The sequence below is a fragment of the Sminthopsis crassicaudata genome, chromosome 2 (genome assembly GCF_048593235.1).
Source record: "Sminthopsis crassicaudata isolate SCR6 chromosome 2, ASM4859323v1, whole genome shotgun sequence".
Classification (NCBI taxonomy): domain Eukaryota; kingdom Metazoa; phylum Chordata; class Mammalia; order Dasyuromorphia; family Dasyuridae; genus Sminthopsis; species Sminthopsis crassicaudata.
The window spans coordinates 632,877,930-632,897,017 of NC_133618.1; the positions used below are offsets into that span (position 1 = coordinate 632,877,930).

At 42.4% G+C, this 19,088-nt stretch overlaps 1 long non-coding RNA gene across 1 annotated transcript in view; it reads right to left on the reverse strand.

Annotated features, from left to right (window-relative positions):
- LOC141558787 (uncharacterized) overlaps positions 1-19,088 on the reverse strand; it is a 354,651-nt gene that overhangs the window by 27,889 nt on the left and 307,674 nt on the right. The window contains exon 5 of the long non-coding RNA XR_012487143.1: positions 13,954-14,151. This is a non-coding gene — a long non-coding RNA (uncharacterized LOC141558787). The remainder of the gene's footprint in view (positions 1-13,953; positions 14,152-19,088) is intronic.

Here is a 19,088-nt window from a genome sequence, read left to right on the forward strand (position 1 = left end):
ACAAAACTTTGGGAGGTAGAGATGAGTATTATTTTACAAAAAAGGAAACTGAGGCTCAGAATCATACAGCTAAGACATGTCTAAAGCTGAATTTGAACTCAGATCCTCTTGATTCCAAACTCAGCTCCACTGAATTATCTAGCTGATCACTAAGACGTTTGCCCACAGTTCCACATCTACTTAGGGGGAAAGATAGGTTTTGAAGACCAGTCTTCTAACTCTACATCCTTTGCTGTTGCCATTGCAATAAACTGTCTTTTACCCATCTCTTGCCTCAGTGTAGGGGTTCTCAAACTACAAACTACGGCTCGAGGGCCAGATGCAGCCACTGAGGACGTTTATGCGGCCTGCCGGGTTATGGCAAATGGGCTGAGGAGTGGAGACAGAGTATGAGCTTTTGTTTTTACTATAGTCCAGTTCTCCAACTGTCTAAGGGGCAGTGAACTAGCCCCTATTTAAAAAGTTTGAGGACCACTGCCTCAGTGCTTTTGCAGAGGTTGTCCTGAATGTCTGAGGGGATGTCCCTCCTCATGTCAATCTTAGAAGCTTTTAGCTTCTTTTAAGAATGAATTCAAACAGCAGTGGCATAGTGGATAGAATACTGGCTTTGCCATCAGGAGGATCTTAATTTAAATCCAGCCTCAGAAACTTACTAGGTCTTCGACCCTGAAGAAGTCACTGTCTCAATTAAAAAAAAAAATCAACCAAAAATAAGCCATGTCTTCCAGTAAGCCTTTCCTGATTTCCCTACTTATAATTGCTCTCTCCTTTTTCAAATGATTTTAAATTTATTTTTGAGTATGTCCTGTCCCCTATCCCCCTTCAAATAGAACATAAGATCCTGGAGGACAAAAACCTGTTTCTTTTTTTTTTTTTTCTTTGTATCTTCAACAACTAGCGCAATACACAGAGCACAATTAAGTATTTAATACATGCATTTGGAAGAATAAAAGTTTCATGAAAGAAAAAGTTATGTGAACTGAGCCTTGAAGAATGGTAGGATTCCCAGAAGCAGATAGGAATGGGGATAATACCAGGTGGGAACACAAGAAGGGACTTGGGATGGGGAATGGGGAAATTTAGGCAGGTTTAGAAACCAGGAACAGGGTCCTGAAAGGGACTAAAAATTGGGGCCACAATGACAAATTTCTAGGAATGTGGTATACTCTTAGACTAGTAAGAAGGACACTGAATCGAGAGGTAGTTCAGCTCTGAATATAATGTGACCTTAACAAGGCCATTTCTCATACCTGGTCTCAATTTATTCTCTGAACAATAAGGGAATTGGACCTGTTCAGGGGCTCATAGATCCCCTCCCCAAGAAGTCCATGGATCCATCTTGGAGGGTTGTCTGTGTTGGATGGGGAAAAAAAATCTATTTGTTTCCTTTGTAATTCTACATATTTTAAAGTTCATTGAAAATCATTATTGTAGAAAAGGGTTCATAGATTTCACTATCTTGAATAAAAGGTTAATAGACCTGAGATTAGATGATTTCTAAGACTCCTTTCATTTGTAAAATTTAGCCATCTATCCTTTTCTTCTTTAATTTTTTGAATTGGCTAATGATTGATGAAGAAACTACAGCTTAAGTCCTATTTCCAACTGGTGTCAACACTGCCCTGCCAAGTCTGGTTGACTTTCTACTTTGTAGGCAACAAACAGAGTTTTTGCTCATTAATTGGGCTTAGAACTGTGGCACCCTCCCCCGTGAAGTGTTAACAATCATTGGTGTTCCCCAGTGGGAGCTGAGTGATAACAACATTATGAATTTCTGTTTGTTCTTCCAACACTGAACAATTATGGGTAACGTCAAGATGAACCAACTCCCTTGGACTTTAGCTAGAGTTTGATCATCAGCTGTGGGGAGAGCATTGGATTTAAATCAGCAACACCTGAGTTTCAATCTTGTCTCCCATACTTCTGAGCTGGATGACTCTGGGCAAATCACTTAACTACTCTAGCCTCAGTTTCCACATCTATAAAATGAGGAGGTTGGACTTAATAACCCAGCTCTAAATTTGTAATTCTATATGACAATCCAAGTATATAAAAATGACTTGCCATAGATGTCCTCCCTACCTGGGGACAAATCTAGATCAGCGGGTCAGAGGATATTAAGATTTAGAGCCATCAGGGCTAATTCTTTCATCTTGTTTTTCTTTTTCTTTCTTCCTTTTTTTTCTTGAGGCAATTGGAGTTAAGTGACTTGCCCAGGATCACAGAGCTAGGAAGTATTAAGTGTCTGACGTCCTCCTGACTTCAGGGCTGGTGTCCCCCTAGCTGCCCCCTAATTCTTTCATCTTAAGAATAAAGAAACTCAAACTCACATGTATCGAGTTACTTGTCCAAAGCCATAAAGCTAGGAGCCAGGTCCTCAATTACAAAGGCGTGATCTTTTCACTAGCCAAATTAAGCCAAGAACACAAAAGAGATGGAAGTAGAAAATGAGTTTGTTCTAAAGTGAGAACAGATCTAAGAGATCTGTCTGAGAGAAATAGAGGCTTGTTTAAGGTCCCATGGATCAGCACTGGCTGAAACCCTGCCTGACTTACTCTCTGGGCTTCTATTCTTATGGCCAGCCAAAGACACCTTGTGCCACCTCCTCTCCCCTCTTCTTTCTTTACAATTCCCCTATACTAGTTAGCTTCCTCCATTATAATATAAGCTTATTGAGGGCAGAATTGTTTTGTTTCCCTAGAACATCCTCACCTCTTAATAAGTGACTAATCTTTCCCTCTCTCCCTCTCCCTCTCCCTCTCCCCCTTCCTCTTCCTTTCCCTTCTCTCTCCTTCTCTCTCTCTCTCTGTCTCTTTGAATCTCTGTTTCTCTCTATTTCTCTCTCCTTTCCCTCCCTTCCTCTCTGCTTCTCTCTCTGTCACTCTGTGTCTCTGTCTTTCTTTTACACACACACACACACACACACACACACACACACACACACACACACACACACACACTTAGATCTCTCAATATCCAGTGCAGGGTACTTTCCCTCTTTGCATCCTTCAGTAACAGCAGGAATTTCCTAAATATTTACTGGATGGAATAGTCCTGTGAACACAGTGAAAGACCTCTAGGCCTTCTAGTCCAAGCAGTGCCAGACCAAGAATCTTCTCTCGTATGCACATGTGAATTCTACTACATCACACAGCTTTCTTATCTGCATCTGCTCAGGACAGCAGGCTTTTAAGGAAAAGAAAAGGATTTTTCCCTTTGAAGTCCCTCCCTCCTCTTCTCCCCTCCTCCCCTCCTGCTCCTTCCAACAAAGGGGTCAAGTCAGTTTGCAGGAAAGACACATGGTTCCCATTTTAATTAATTAAAGAAAAATCTAATCACTGCATTAAACTTCTCATTACTCCACTTGAATACCCGTTAAGTAAATTCAATTACCACATGGATTGGGTTTCACAGCCTCTTTCATTAGCTACTGATAAAAAATGGGGAGGGGTGGGGAAATGGGGCAGGAGAAAGAGAGAACAATGACATGAGCATTCCCCATTGCAAGGGACAGAATGCCAGCAATCGATCCTACTTTGGGTCCTTTATTCTCCATTTGTGGAATGGACAATCCCAGACCCTACGAGTGCACGAGAAGATTGTCCTGACAAGGAGCTGACTCTTTAAGGGACGGTGGGTGCAGCTGGTTGCAAACAGTCTCTACATACTAGGGATCTACAGTGTATTTGAGGTGGACAGAATCATAGGGGCCACTTAGTCCACTTGTCTCACTTTACGTGTTCAGATGGCCACAAAGCATGAAAGAGATCAGCTCGTATCTCTCTCCCATTGGATATTTCACAATAGATGTTTTAGCTTCTCAAATTTAACAAGTCAAAACCCAGAACTTATTATCTCCACCACACCCCATGCCCATTTCTCTTTCAAATTTCCTCCTCCTCCTCCTCCTCTTCCTCCTCCTCCTCCTCCTCCTCCTTCTCCTCTTCCTCCTCCTCCTCCTCCTCCTCCTCCTCCTCCTCCTCCTCCTCCTCCTTCTCCTCTTCCTCCTCCTCCTCCTCCTCCTCCTCCTCCTCCTCCTCCTCCTCCTCCTCCTCCTCCTCCTCCTCCTCCTCCTCCTCCTCCTCCTCCTCCTCCTCCTCCTCCTCCTCCTCCTCCTCCTCCTCCTCCTCCTCCTCCTCCTCCTCCTCCTCCTCCTCCTTCTTCTTCTTCTTCTTCTTCTTCTTCTTCTTCTTCTTCTTCTTCTTCTTCTTCTTCTTCTTCTTCTTCTTCTTCTTCTTCTTCTTCTTCTTCTTCTTTTTTGGTTGAGGATACCACCACATTTCCAGTTACTCATTTATCATCAACCTTGGTATCATTTCCAATTCCTAATTCCCCTCTACCCTATGCATCCAGCCCATTGCCAAGTCCCATCATTTCTATCTTATACAAATATAATATTTGTAAGATACAGTTTCTACTCTTCACTCATATTACCACCTTTATTCAAGTGCTCCTCACCTCTTGCCTTTACAATTCAAAGAAACACCTTTTTGGTCTCTCTGCCTCAAGTGTCTTCCCTTTCAAATCCATCTTCTAGGCAGTTGCCGAAGTCATATTCCTAAAGTGCAGACTAGGTCTCATCCCCTACTCAATAAACTCCAGTGTTTCCCCATAAATTTTAGCACCAAATATAAACTCCTCTATTTGGCATTCAAAGCTTCTCATCCTGTATCTACAATCTTATGACATGTAAAAGGTAAAGCATAGGCTATGATAGGTCATACTAGCTTCCTGATATTCCTGACACACCACAGTCTATTACCCATTTCTGTGTAACACCCCCTTCATCTCCACCCCCCATATCCCTTCTTTCCTTCAAGATTCAAATGACATCTTCAACATAACATTATTTCTGTGTCTCCCCCAATCTCCAAGTGTTAAGGTCTGTCCCCCTCCTCTAGATTACCTTGTTTCTGTTTTTTTAAATGTATTTGATATGTAACCATATACATTGTCTGTTAGCATATAATTGAGGGCAAGGGCTATTCCTTCCCCATCCCCTCCCCAACTTTTAATATCTCCTCCTCCTAACACAGTGGCTGGCACATAGTAGATGCTTAACAAATATTTGTGAATTGATCATCAATGCCATAGAATCACAGAATTTGGGAGCAAAAGGAGTCTTTAGTCATCTAGTACAAAGTTTCTTAAACTGGGTTGTGATCTCATTTCGGGTCATGTAACTGAATGTGGAGACCATGAAAAATTTGGCAAAAGTAAAAGGTTTCTCAAGGCAACAACCAAAAATTAATTAAAAATCAAATGCATAAGGAATCCAAGGCATTTCTGGCAGTGTTTGCCCCTGTAGCTTCACATAACTTTATTGCAGCCTTGGTTCTGAACACAGAACATTCACACTTTGCACTGCACAAATGCAGAAACACCTTAGTTCAGATCTGAGATGGTTTCATGTAAAAGCTTCTCAGCTGAAAAAGGGTCATGAATGGGAAAAGTTTAAGAAGGCCTGATCTAGTACAACTTCTATCTGAGTGAAACCTCCTCTAGTACATTCCTAATAAGTTATTGTCCAACTCAGGATCAATCTCTGACTCTGAAAGAGACTCAAGGGTTGATCTTGGCAATGAGTTTTCTTATAGGTGAAGGGCATCTTATTCTCCATTCAGTGATCTCTTAGGGAATTCACTTCTTCTGCAAAGCCTTTCGTTTATTTGAAGTCTGAACAACCCCCCTGATTGAATGAGGAAGGGAGAAATGCCCAGGACTTTTCCAGATCTCTTTAAAGTCAGAATAAGTTCACAAAATGACTTCATGCCTTGAGGAGGATGGCTTATGACTAGTCCACCTCCCCTTATTCTAGTGACGAGATTTGGAACAACATATTTGAGACTCCATTCTCTGTTTTTTTCTATGTTTGAATGTCCTGTTGCATTAACATAACCCCCAAATTAAAAGAAACGATCATTCCATGTTAGCCTCACTCAGCTCTTCAGCCTCTCCCTAGCCCAATGTCTATGACATTGGAATAAAGGTTCGGAATCAGAGAACCTTGGAGTTGGAAGACATCTTGGCATCCAACTCTAAAGAGTACTTTCCTAGACTCCACTTCAAGACCTCCAGTGATGGGCAACACTACCTCCCAAAAGAACATATTCTTCTTTTGGATAGCTCTCGTTTTTAGTAAGTTTTTTCCCCCTGACACCAGGCTTTAATTTGTTGCTTTTTACCTTCCTTCCATTGTTCCCAGTTCTTTCCTCTAGGGCCAAGTGGAATGAGTCTACCACTCTCTTCTGTATGGTACCCCAGTCATATAATTGTAGACATAAAATCTTACATTTTCTCTCCTTCAGGCTAAAAATGCTCAGCTCATTCAATCCATTTTGGCAAGATCTCCAGGCTTCTCACCATTCATGCTATTCTCCTCTTAAGGGCCATTGGTGGAGGAGGGGGAATGCAAATGGTATTATTAAACTGATTGTTGGTGAACACTTAGGAAAGAAATGATGGTCTCAAAGAACCAGCATGGCTTCATAAAGAAAAGATTTGCCAGACTCATTTCATCTCTTTTTGGCAGGGTTGTTTGACTGGTCGATAAGACTTGGCTTAAGTTAAAGATAGCAAGAGAATATCAAATTTGCAGGATGGAAGCAAGAACTCCTGTCTTGGATAACAGAGTCAGAATCCAAAAAGATCTCAAAAGACTTAAATATTGGACTGATTCTTCTAAGTAATAAATTGAAAAGGGGGTAGGTGTAAAATCTTACACTTGAGTTTAAAAAATCAACTTCCAAGATGGAAAACATGGCCAGATAGTACTTTGTTTGAAAAAAAAAATCTAGGGTTTTAGTCAACTGAAAGGTCAATGTGAGTCATGATGCCATATGCTAGTCAAAAGGCTAATTCAAACGGGGTTTCACTAAGAAACGTAGGATTGGGCAGCTAGATGGTACAGTGGATGGAACACTAGCTCTAGAGTCAGGAGGACCTGAGTTCAAATGTGACCCCAGACACTTAATCCTTCCTAGCTGTGTGACACTGGGCAAGTCACTTAACCCCAATTGTCTTACACTATAAATAAATAAACTTAATATAAAAAATTTAAAAAAGAAACATAGGATTGAGAACCTCATTGGCATAGGGTGAGGAAGATGAGGGTGTCACTTGATTCCGTCCTGGTCAAGCCCAATCTGAAGTATTGTATTCAGTTTGGGGCACTTGCATCAATGAGGAACATATAGAGACAGCCCATTCTCCTTTGAGAATTCCCATTGCTGGAAAGTTTTCCTCATATAGCAGTTCCTGATCAGGAAGATGACTGACTAAAATGGTATTTTAGGAAGATCAGGGTGAACAATGACTCAAACTTGACACATAAGAAAAGGGAAGAGCCACTGAAGAGTTGAGAGGGAGCTTCTAGGACCCTTAGAAGTGGAAGGGACTTTAGATATTATCTAACACAGTTCTCCTATTTTACAGAAAAAAGAAATTGAAGCCTTCAGAGAAATGGCTTGCAGGAAGTCCCATAGTTCATTAGTGGAAGCGATAGGCGTAAAGGTTAGCTCTTCTGGCTCCTAGTTCAGATCTCTTTCCTCAAGAACAGGTGAATACAAGTCTATCATGAAAAGGGATTGCTGTCAGAGGAGGCACCCGGAAGCCCAAAGATGGAAGGAAATATATATTGAGATTGGAAAAGGCAGAGGAGGAAATTTCCACCCAAGGATCTGGCAGGACCACGGAACTTTGTGGGAGGTTGGGTATATCTCTGTTTGCTCTATTGGAGCTTCCTCAATGGACAGCCTGGGCTCAGGGAGCTGAGTGGGATGGAGACATTAGGCTGCCAAGCAGAAGGCAGTGACTAATTGAAGTAGGAGGTAAGAGAAAAATAAACCCCAACCCACCCAAAATCCACCAACACCCATCCACTAAGACATACCAGGTTGGGCTCCAGACTCCTCCCAGACAGTGGGCAAAGGAAGAGGAATTCTTGGTTGTTTGGGGATCAGTACAGAGAAGCCTGATCCTGTTCTTTCTAACAATCCTTTCTCTCTACCTGCATATACCCTGGCCTGACAAAGGCCCGATACAGCTGGACTCCGTGGACTCTTTCTCCTAGAGATGCTGATGGGGAAGACAAAGCTCTACCTTCAGGAGCTCCTTAGCTAGGAGGTGGGGAAGGGAATGATGTCTGCCTTCTGGATATTTTTATATTGAAATGGAAAGAAAACGCCAACAAAATAAAACAATAAAAATGAAGTAAAAAAGGCATTCTTCAATCTTCATTCAGAGTTCATCACAAACTTGTGTTTTTTAAATAGCATGATAACTATATTTTAATCAGATGGTCTTCTTTGTAATCCTATGTGTGTTATTTTGTGAACTTAAAAACCTGATTCTACAAAAGGGCCTATAGATTTTCCCAGACTGTTGAAGAAAAAAAGATTTAGATTCCCTGGTTTAGAGATTCTATAAGATCCCTTTCAACATTAAATCCCACCTGACCTTTGCTTCTTAGAAGCTTGAGTTGCCTTCAAAGTTAAGTCAAAATACCAACTTCCATATGTGACATTTTCTGATAATCCCACTGGCCAAGCCTCACCAAAAATTAACCTGCATTTATTTTGTATGTGAAGAGAAGCAGTGTGATGTAATCAAGAGTGGGCTTTGGAGTCATTGAGAGTTGGGTTAAATTTCTGCCTCTGACATATATTAATTGCATGGTACAGGCAAATGAGAACCTCTCACTGCTCCAGACATATCTATAAGTAACAGAGAAAAAGTCCATCTGCACTGGTAGAGCTCCCTATATTGATGATAGCTGAGGTCTAAATATTTATATGGCGCAGTGGATAGAGTGCTGGACCTCCAGTCAGGAGGATCTAACTTCAAATCCTGCCTTGGACACTTAACGCTTCCTAGCTATGTGATCCTGGGCAAGTCACTTGACCCCAAATGTCAAAAAACAAAAACAAAAAAACCTTGCTTGCCTTAATATTATGTGTATACATAATATAAATACACACATATATGCATAAACTGTATTTATTGATAGACTGTAAGATCCTTGAGAGCGTGAACTGTCTCATTTTCAGCTTCTTTATCTCCAGCACACAAGGTAGTGTGGGGCACTACTTATTGATCCTATGATCCCTGAGAAAATCCCCATTTTGAAGGCGATAATATGCTTTTTATGCTCTGGGAGCCCTAATCTGAGAGAGGAAGATGCAATCTCTCTTCTTAGGAGGGTCTTCATTTGAGGGCAAAATCACTATCCCTGCCCCAAGGAAGTCCCTCATCTGGTGAAGAAGGCACCTGCATCCAGAGTTTCTAATTTGAATGGGGGGGATCATGGTCCCCATTCTCACTGACCATAAAGTGTGACAGAGAAAGACCTCAAGGATGATGGAAGGGGGAGGATCCATGGGAACAAGATATTCCCTGCTTCTCAAGAGAGCTTTGGGCTACTGCTGCTGAGTGTGTGTGTGTGTGTGTGTGTGTGTGTGTGTGTGTGTGATATATCAAATATTTTGATGTATGACATATATACACACTATGCATATATATTCTTTCTGGCTCTGTCTCTGTCTCTCTGTCTCTGTCTCTCTGTCTCTGCCTCTCTATGTCTCTGTCTCTCTCTGTTTCTCTCTCTCTCTCTCTCTCTCTCTCTCTCTCTCTCTCTCTCTCTCTCTCTCTCTCTCTCTCCATATATATCCTAAAGGGATTCTTGGACACTTCAGAGTGGGGTCTCCAACTCCTTCCTTCCTGGCTCTCCCAGCTTTCCTCTGTCCGGTCTGCATCCTGGAATATGGGGGTCTCAGGATTTTGAAGTACTTTCCCTGGCTTCATTGCAGAGCTGCTGAAATAGGTGGAAAGCTGGAGCCTGACCTTCTCTCCCTGCCTCCTGCAGCCTTTGTTCCTTTCCCAGACACTAATCCTCTCACTTTACAATTTGCCTCCAGTGCCAGGGAGTGGGGGCTAGATCAAGAGTCCAGGATTAAGCAGGTGAGTGGACCGGATCTCCTCTCTGGGAGGCTGCCCCCGGGAGGCTCACAAGGATTAAGATGAAATAGAACAGCATGGGCAAGTGAAAAGACAGCCTCACCCTGAGGGAGCCCTACTAATGGTTCGCTTTGACTGCCAAGGCTTGGAATCACCAGGGTCCCTCAGCCTCGTGACCCTGCTTATCTTGCACAATTACCAGAAGGTCTTCTCTTGTGGGGACAGTGGGTATGAGGGAGGCAGAAACCCAAGGAAAACACACCGTTACTCAGAAGCCCCGGGGCAGCGCGTGTCTGGGGACCACCAAAGTGGAACAATGAATAAGTGCTGAATTTGAAATCAAAGGAGGTAGGGTCCCTCTTGGCTCTCTCACTTTGTGTCTCCCTCTTTGATGCTGGGCAGGGTACTTTCCCTCTCTGGGACTCAGCTTGGCAGAAGCAGTTATGGGAATCTCTTACTCAGTGGGACCCTCTGTAAGTTACTCACCTCTCTGGGCATCTGGAAAATGAAGGGGATTGGAACGGATGCCCTCAAAGGTCCTTTTCAGTTCTGGATCTCAGAGTTCTTAACCTGAGAATCTGTAATCTCTTTTTTTATATTTTTAAATATATTCTGAAAACTATATTTCAGTCTACTTGGGTTCCTTTGCAATCCCATGCATTTTACTTGATACATTTAAGCACATTCTCCTGAAAGAGAGCCCATAGACATCAACTGACAAAAAGGCTCCATGACACTAGAGGGTTAAGAATCCCCGGACTAGATAATCATTCAACATCCTTCCAACCACAGATCTATGATCCTATAATCCATTTAATTGAGTTGCTCTTAAATAACAACAGTGGTTTAGGCCTGTCTTGTTATCATCCCCTCACCCCACGCTACCCCCCAACACTAATGCTCACTTCTTGGTCAGAGAACCCTCTTTTCCTCCTCTCTCCCCCTTTAATTTCCCCAGAGTATTTCATTTCTTTTTTTCTTTAGCATTTATTTGGCACTTTAAGATTTACAAAGTGCGCCACAAGTATTATCTCATTTGATACTCTCAATAACCCTGGCAAAGAGGTGTTTAACAGATGGGGAAACTGAGTAGTTAAAATTACTTTCCCCAAATTACAGAACAAGAAGAGATAAGGGGAGATTTAAACTCAGGGATTCTTGACACCGAGTCTAACGCTCCAAGGCTCCCTCTAGTGCTGCCCTTTCCATGACCCAGACAACTTGTTCATTAACTTATTTGTATTCACGCCATATTTCCATAAAGTCTGAAGAGGAGAAAAAGTGCCATGCTTGGGGAGTTCTTAGATTGTAAGTCCCCCAAGGACAGGGACTATTTTTTCATCTTTATCTCTTTAGTGCTCGGAAGCGAGTGTGGATATGAAACTGTTATCAGACTGAGTATCTTCAGCCAGTCCTCAGAGGGCACAGCCTTAGTCCTCTTCCCATCATCTAGATTCTCTGCAGCTTGTTGATATTTGACCTAAACTATGGAGTATGGGATTGATCATAACGAATGCTTATGGTATGAAGCAGTGAGCTGCTTACTTTTCTGACTCTGGACCCAGGATATCTCCTAATGTAGCCAAGAGAGCCTGATTTTTTTGACGGTAAAATGATGCTTGTGACTCAGTGGACTCAAAGCTCACTTACCATTGAACATCCTGACCCTTTTCAGATGACTAGTTGTTCTCAGAGAGATCTCCCCCACCTTGGACATCATGAGATTGACTTTTTGATGCTCTGTAAATGCATTGATTGATTGGGATTTCAGTGACTCCAACCTCTACCTCAGGGAGGAGAGGGAGAGAGGGGATGCTACTGAAATGGTCCAGGATGTATCCTAGTGATCAATTTCACATGCCGCCATTACCGCCCTCATCCTGGGTCTAGAGCCTGGAGGAAAGCTCAGAGGCTAGTCAGCAGCAGAAGCAGGATCTTGCCCTCCTTCTTGCCCCACATAATACCCCTCTCCCTAATCCTGGATGAACATGATTATAGGAGGCAACCTGTTGCCAAAATTTTTTGAGAGTCAGAAGCCCCAAGTTCTAATCTTCATTCCCCTTCATTTTTATGGCCTCAGTTTACTCATTTGTTGAATGGGCATAGTAAGCCCACTCATATGCACAGAGAGAACTTCAGAGAAGTTGGGGTGGCTGAATGAAAGGATGCACAGCCAAAGAGCCCCATCTAGCTATCTCCGGTCCAGGGCTGGCTTCTCAGAGAAGTCAGAATTCTGGATGTAGCAAATAAACCATTATCTCCCCCTGCTGATTTTTAGAGCAATTAACATCCACTCAACCTCCAGCAGCTTGATCAAATACCACTGATTTCAAGCCTCCAAGTGCCAGGTCTGGGCTGGGGAAGACAACAGTGATATGCTGTGATTGCATTAAACTTTTCCCTTTCCTTGTTCCTTCTTCAGATCCTCTTCTATCTCCTTCTCTCTACCTAGGACCCCTGGAGTATGTCCCCAGCTGGGATTCTGGAACAATGACACACTGTCATAGCATGAAATTTCTCCCTTTCCTTATTCCTTCTTTAGATTCTCCCCATCTCCTTCTCTCTGTCTAGGACCCCTGGAGCCTGTCCCCAGCTGGGATTCTGGAACAATGACACACTGTCATAGCATGAAACTTCTCCCTTTCCTTGTTCCTTCTTCAGATTCTCCCCATCTTCTTCTCTCTACCTAGGACCCCTGGAGTCTGTGCCCTGCTGGGATTCTGGAACAATGACACATTGTCATAGCATGAAACTTCTCCCTTTCCTTGTTCTTTCTTCAGATCCTCCCCATATCCTTCTCTCTACCTAGGACCCCTGGAGCCTGTGCCCTGCTGGGATTCTGGAACAAATGAGCCTTAAATCCCTGCTTCCCATCTCCATAGTGGGAAGAAAGACACTCACCAGATATTTGCCAAACCAAAAAATGTCAGGGTTGGAAGGGCCCTTAGAACCTGGGATGTCAGAATATGGAGAAAAATCCTAGAACATTAAATATGAAAGCTGGGGAGGGCATAGTTTTAGATGATTAAAACTGGAAGGGGCTTTAGAACCCAGAATGCCAGAGCTAGAAGAAACTTGGCAATAAAGAATAGAGAATTTTTGAGCTAGGAGGAAACTTGAAGATCATTTTGTTAAACTCCCTCATTACAAAGGAAACCAGTCATTTAGTCAATAAGCATTTATTAAACACATGTGCCAGATGCTGGAAATACAAAGAAAGGCAAAAACACAGTTTTTGCTCTCAAAGAACTGTTTAATGACTTGCCCAAAGTCACACAGCATGTTAGTGGCAGAGCCAAGAATAGTAATGATAACAATGTTGATGGTGATGATGATGATGATAGAGCACTTTAAGACTTTTTTAACATTGTGTGTGTGTGTGTGTGTGTGTGTGTGTGTGTGTATGTATGTACAAAAATACATCTAAATCTTGTTGGATTTTTATAGTAATCTTGAGAGATATCAGTTATCTACATTTTACAGATGAGGTAAGTAAAGTACAGAGAGTGAAATGATTTGTTCAGGGTTACATAGCAAGTCAGCACTGAGGTGGGACTTGAACCCAGGATTTCTCAGTCTTGTACTCTATTGATTGAGCCACTTAGTTGCCTGATATATAAGAAAGGACAAGAATAGGATAAGTCTCCTACAGCTTGATGGGTATTGTGTCCAGAGAGGCCTACTTGTATTTGAATCCAGAGTGCCTGAGTCCTTAGAGGCATTGGATCTGGAGCTGGAGGAGTTTTTAAATCATCTGGTACAATACCCTCAATTCACTGATGAGAAAATATATGACTTTAAAAAGTCCTCAAGGTGATTTGCCCTATGCTACATGGCTAATATCCAGGAAAATCAGAATTTGAACCTAAATTCTGTGACTCTAAACACAAGTTCCCTTCCAATAAGCTAAAATGTCTTGTGTTTCCTGGCCAGATGAATCCATAAAGACCAAAGGAATTGGAAGAATAAAGATAATTTTTTTTAAAAAGCAGAACCTACCGTGTTTCTTGTCTTTCTCTTAGCTAGGTGCAGAGGCTCCAGCACTCCCTCAGGGTGCTGCTGCTGAGAGGGTCCAGGCAGAGCTGGGGTGGGGTGAGATCACCCAAGAAAAACTACAGTTTAGATGTGTGCTAGGGCTTCCAGTGAAGAGGACTCCAGAGTTGGCCAGAGCTCAAGACAGCCAGAGCAAGATGAATCCTGGGGAGAAAATGAGAGAAAGGCTAAGTGATTGGGGTGGGGGAGGGGGATAGAAAAAGAATTAAAACCTTTGAGGAAAAGGAATAAATCAATAAATATTTACCAAGTACCTAGCATGTGCAAGACTCTTAGCTAAATGCTGAGGATTAAAATAAAGGCCAAAAAAAACTAGACTCTACCCTCAAGTAGCTTAGAGACAAGATGCAAACAAACAAAATAGAAAGGGAATAAAAAAGGAAACGTTCTGAACAGGAAAAATGCAAGCATTTGGGGTAATGAGGAAAAAGTAGGGTTTCAGGAGAAAGGCTCCAGCATCATTGGTCCATAACAAAATGTGGAAGACACATTTTTCAGCAAGTGGCTGCTACAATTTTCTGCCCTATAGGGCCTGGTACTAAAATAAACACAGCAATGGGAGCCAAAAGTAGAACCAAAGTTCTACTTTTGCCTCTACTACATATTACTTGTGTGATCTTGATAAAGTAATTTAGTCTCCCCAGGACTCAATTTCCTCTTTTGCAAAAATGAGGGCATTGAACTAAATGATCTAAGACTTATTCCTAATTCTATGGACTGATGATCTTAAAAGGCTTTAAGGTCCAAAAAGTCTTTTTGTTACAAACAATCTTCTGAATTAGGTAGGACAAGTATGATCATGTCCATTTTTCATATGTGGAAGGAAATTGCTTAGAATCATTAAGCATCAGTATCCCAGAACTTCAGAACTGAAACAAGTAATAATCCTTGGCAATCCTTCTGAGTTGGTCTCAGTTGGACTCTGTGGAGTCACAAAAAAGATTCCATTTTCTTCCATGTGATTACATTTTCTATAGTAGAAGTAATTACAAACACCCTAAGTGTAGTTGAAATCACAGAATGGGTATTACCTCAGGTAAACTGAGACCTAGGAAAGACCCTAAGTTTTAAAAGGTCAAGGTCTTCCACTGAATGGAGCCAACTCCTGTTGTCCTACCTTGTGTCTTGCCATTGAACTTAGATGACCCCGGAAGAGAGTATGAGGCTGGTGACTACACAGCCCTGCCTTATTTAAATCTAATTTGATTGCAAATCAAGACATTTCCCCCCCCCCCATGTATCTTGTCCTCTTCTAGAACTTAGAACAAAGAACTGTAACAACATCAAAGCTACTAGAAATCTTACAGATAAGAGTCTGATCCAGTTCTCTAATTTTACAAATGCTGAGTTGGAGAGGAAAGAGAGTGTGACCTGCCCAAAGTCTCACAGATAGAATTGATAGTTAAGACTCAAACTTAGTTCCATTGACTACAATCCAATGCTCTGTTTACTCTACCAGACTATTAATTCAGGTTATTTCTCCTTCCCTTCCTATCTCTCCCTTCTTATTCCTCCTAATTCCTTCCCATATCCTTCCCTTCTTTCCCTTCTCCCTTCTCTTCCTTCCCCTCTCTCTTCCCTTGCTTCCCCTCCTTTCCTCTTTCCCTTCCTTCCATTCCTTCTCTTCCTCCTTCTGTTTCCTTCCCTTGCCTTCCCCCTTTTCTTTCCTTCCCTTTCCATTTCTTCCCATTACATTCTTTTTCCTGAACTCTTCTTTTTTTCTTTTCTTTTAGGACTTACTACAGTGTTGGCATGTAGTTGGCACTAAATAAATGTTAGCTATTATTATTATTGCCATAAGAAAAGATGCACATGTACAAAAAATAGAGAGCACCCTTATTTGTTGCAATAAAAAGGCTGCAGACAAAGCATGTGTGGGTGACTCGGGGAAAGGCTAAACAAACTGCTATATGAATGTGATATAATATTCCTCCACCATAAGGAATGATGAATATGAAAAATTTCAAGGAGCCTGGAAGAATCTGTATGAAGTGACACTAGGTAAAGAATACCAAGACAAAGAACAATATACCAAGAGACTCCAACCACCTAAATCAAGCTGACACTGACTGCAATAAAGTTCAGGTTTAAAACAACAGAAAACACTGGGACCATTCAGTGAAAGTTATAGCACAAATCCTTCCTTCTTTCTTTCTTCTTCTCCTTCTTTCCTTCCTTCCTTCCTTCCTTCCTTCCTTCCTTCCTTCCTTCCTTCCTTCCTTCCTTCCTTCCTTCCTTCCTTCCTTCCTTCCTTCTCTCCTTCCCTCCCTCTCTTCCTTCCTTCCTTCCTTCCTTCCTTCCTTCCTTCCTTCCTTCCTTCCTTCCTTCCTTCCTTCCTTCCTTCTCTCCTTCCCTCCCTCTCTCCCTTCCTTCCTTCCTTCCTTCCTTCCTTCCTTCCTTCCTTCCTTCCTTCCTTCCTTCCTTCCTTCCTTCCTTCCTTCTCTCCTTCCCTCCCTCTCTCCCTTCCTTCCTTCCTTCCTTCCTTCTCTCCTCCCTCCCTCTCTCCCTTCTTTCCTTCCTTCCTTCCTTCCTTCCTTCCTTCCTTCCTTCCTTCCTTCCTTCCTTCCCTCCCTCTCTCTCCCTTCTTTCTTTCTTTCCTTCCTTCCTTCCTTCCTTCCTTTTTTCTTTCTTTCCTTCCTTCCTTCTTTCCTTCCTTCTTTCCTTCCTTCCTTCCTTCCTTCTTTCCTTCCTTCCTTCCTTCCTTCCTTCCTTCCTTCCTTCCTTCCTTCCTTCCTTCCTTCCTTCCTTCCTTCCCTCCTTCCCTCCCTCTCTCTTCCTTCCTTCCTTCCTTCATCCCTTCCTCCCTTCCTTCCTTTCTCCTTCCCTTCCTCCCTTCCTCCCTTCCTCCTTTCCTTCCCTCCTTCCCTCCCTCCTTTTATCCCTCCCTCTCTCCCTTACTCCTTCCTTCCTGCCTGCCTGCCTGCTTGCCTGCCTTTTGGTTGATAATGAGAATCTCTCAATGTACACAGTGGCCTATACTATCATCACATTATCAAGCAGTTTTCCTTAACCATTTGGGGAGAATGTGCTTAACAGGGAGAAGGGGGAGGGTGCTAGTGGGGTGTCTGTTGGAAAGTATCAGTTGCATCAAAACACATTATATCAACAAATAGAATACTGAAAGGGGAATAATGGATAATGAGGCTGGAAAGATTATTTGCAGCCAGATTATAGAGAGCTTTAAATATAAAGAAGTTTGGTTTTTAAATCCCAAAGATAGTAGGGAGCTATTGAACATTAGCTGTGCCTTAGGAAGATTATTTTGGCAGTTTTGTGAAGGTAAGATTGGAGAGAGTCGAAGCAGGGAGATTGATTGAGAGGTTATAATTAATATAGTCCAGATGAGAAGGGAGAAAGATCTAAATTATGGTGTTTGGGATGGATGAAAGAAGCTGAGGAATGTTGATGAGACTGACCTGAAAGATGACTTTCCAGTATCCAGTCAGAATGACTGGAAGGCACAGAAATTATAGAAGGGAAATTATAAGAAGGGGTGGATTGGGGGTGGGGATGAGGAGATGATGAGTTCCGTTTTGGACATTTTGATTTGGAGTTGACAATGGGACATCCGAGGGAAATTTATAGCAGGCAGTTTGAGGTGCAGGATTGAAATGCGAGAATGAAATTAAAGCTGCAGGTACAGATTTGGAAGTCAACTGCATAGAGGTGCATGACAACTGCATTTGGACACAGATGAGTTTTCCAAGGGAGAGGATGGAGGGAGAAATGAGACAGGAACACAGGGCAAAGCTTTGAAGAGTATCTGCAATGAGGGGGACTTAGCAATCAGCCAAACACTTTCGTTTTCCATGTAGTACTAATTTCCCAAATCTTTATTTATGCCTGTGGCATAATGGCATCCCCAGCTAAGAACCCTAATTTATAGGAAGTATCTGAGGTCAAATTTGAACTCAGGTCCTCCTGACTTTCAGGCCTTTTCCCTGTGCCATCCAGCTGCCAAAGTGAGGCTGCCCGAGACTAGCAGCAGACATAGGAGAAGCAAGCAGTTAGAATGTTGCCAGAAGGAGAGAAAGAAGGGAAGACAGTAGAGTAGCTAGGGCATCCTCAAACCCAGGAAATAAGGACTGCAAAGTCCCACAAAATTGGAGTGAGTGCGCTGCTGTGACAATAGCATTGGCGCTGGCTTCCCAAGACCTGTTTTCAAATACCATCAGTGATGCTTATTGATCTTGAGGACTGAGCGTCAGTTTTTACATCTTTAAAAAGAGAATGCAGGACAGGATCATTCCTCCCAGCTCTGGATCTATGCTGCTATAATACTAGAGGAAGAGGTTATTCACTGTGTCCTCACCGTTTATTACTTGGACTCTGAATACCAGAGTGATTGTGTCCTCTTCCTCCATGCTGGAAAGTCAAGAGAATAAAATGGGAATTATATTAATCATTCCCCTTGCAGGTGTACACTATCCTACTTGTTTCTGTATGGCTGCAGAGAATGTTTTTGCCTTGTGATTGTTTATGTTATTTCATATCATAATTAAATTTTTTTGTGCTATTAGATTTCTGTGTCCTTTGTATTATCTGACAATAGAGTATTTATTGTAGAAGGGCACAGGACCTTAGCTGTGGAATTGATTATCCAAAACAGGCACATTGCATTTTGGGAAAGGGCAATGAAAGCAAGAGATGCTATCTACAACCTGGACAACTGAGTCCCAGAAGTGATTTGCTTGGGTAAGGTCACACATCTAGATAGTAGCAAGACCAGGTCTACATCCCAAACCCCCTAACCGTCTATTTGTGTAGAGTTCTTATACCATGGTGCATCTCAGAAAATATTCCATTTCCCTTCTGCATTCAGAGCTATTCTAGTGTCATCTCTGATACAAGAAGGGTCACTGCATGGCTAAAGAACCAAAGAGAGTATATGAGATGCACCAAGAGGGTGGGGTCCCCATCACTATGGGGAACAGCTAAGAGAAGCAGGAGCTGGGAGTTTTTATGAGGGTTAATGTGTCTGGGATGTTTGCTAACAGGTAGAGAGAACAACCTATGCACTGGGTTGAGCAGAAAATTTGGTGAAGATAAATGGAGTGCAAGGGAGGGACCAGTTGGGATGG